The sequence below is a fragment of the Alligator sinensis genome, unplaced genomic scaffold (assembly GCF_000455745.1).
Source record: "Alligator sinensis unplaced genomic scaffold, ASM45574v1 scaffold802_1, whole genome shotgun sequence".
NCBI lineage: Eukaryota > Metazoa > Chordata > Crocodylia > Alligatoridae > Alligator > Alligator sinensis.
Window position 1 is genome coordinate 224,910 of NW_005841918.1, and position 930 is coordinate 225,839.

Consider the following 930-nt stretch of genomic DNA (forward strand, 5'->3'; position numbering starts at 1 on the left):
GCGTCAGTTGTCAGTTGCCCCATCTGGCTCAGCAGGGGTCCAATGTTGCCTCTGCTTTTCCTCCGGCTCCCCACATATCTGAAAAAGGACTTCTTATTGTCCTTGATGCTCAAAGCTAGCTGGAGTTCAGTTGCAGCCTTGGCTTTCCTGGTCTGCTCCCTACAGGACCGGACCAGTGCAGAATAATCCTCCTTGGAGGTGACTCCCATCCTCCACCCTTTGTAGGCCTTTCTTTTTAGCCTCAGGAGATCTGCTAGGTCCCTGGAGAGCCAGGGGGGCTGCTGTGCCCTCTTGCTGCCTTTCCTCCGAGATGGAATAGACTTAGTTTGTGCATTGAGGATCGCTCCCTTGAGGAGCAACCACTCCTCTTGAACTCCCCTCTCCCTGTGGTCACGGTCCCTTAGGGCCTCACTGACAAGCCTCCTGAGCTTGTCAAAGTTGTCTTTCCTGAAGTCAAGGACTTGCGTGTTGCTGACCGACTTGCCAGCTTTTCGGCGGATGGTGAAGGTGATCATGGTCGCTGTCACCCAGCTTCCCTTCGATCACTAGGTCGCCGACTAGGTCATCCCCAGTAGCCAGTACCAGGTCGAGCAGCGCTTTGCCTCTCGTTGGCCCATAGACTTCTTGAGTCAGGTAGAGGTCATCCACGCACGAGAGGAAGCTCTGCGACCGCTCAGATTTTGCTGAGCGATCCTCCCACGAGATGTCTGGGTAATTGAAGTCACCCATGACAACCATGGTCCTGGAGCAAGCTGCCTCAGCCAGTTCCTGGGCAAACTCCTGGTCAAGCTCAGGTCTTTGGGTGGGAGGTCTGTAATAGACGCCCACCATTGTGTTCCCTGTGCCGTGTTCCCCACGGATTTTAACCCAGAGGGTCTCCAGCCGTCCACCCTGGTCGCCAATATCGGCTTGCAGGGACGTGTAGCTTTC

At 55.4% G+C, this 930-nt stretch overlaps 1 protein-coding gene across 1 annotated transcript in view; it reads left to right on the forward strand.

The window, feature by feature from the left end:
• The window catches only part of DYNC2H1 (dynein cytoplasmic 2 heavy chain 1), a 430,803-nt gene that overhangs the window by 24,896 nt on the left and 404,977 nt on the right, over positions 1-930 (forward strand). The window lies entirely within an intron of this gene.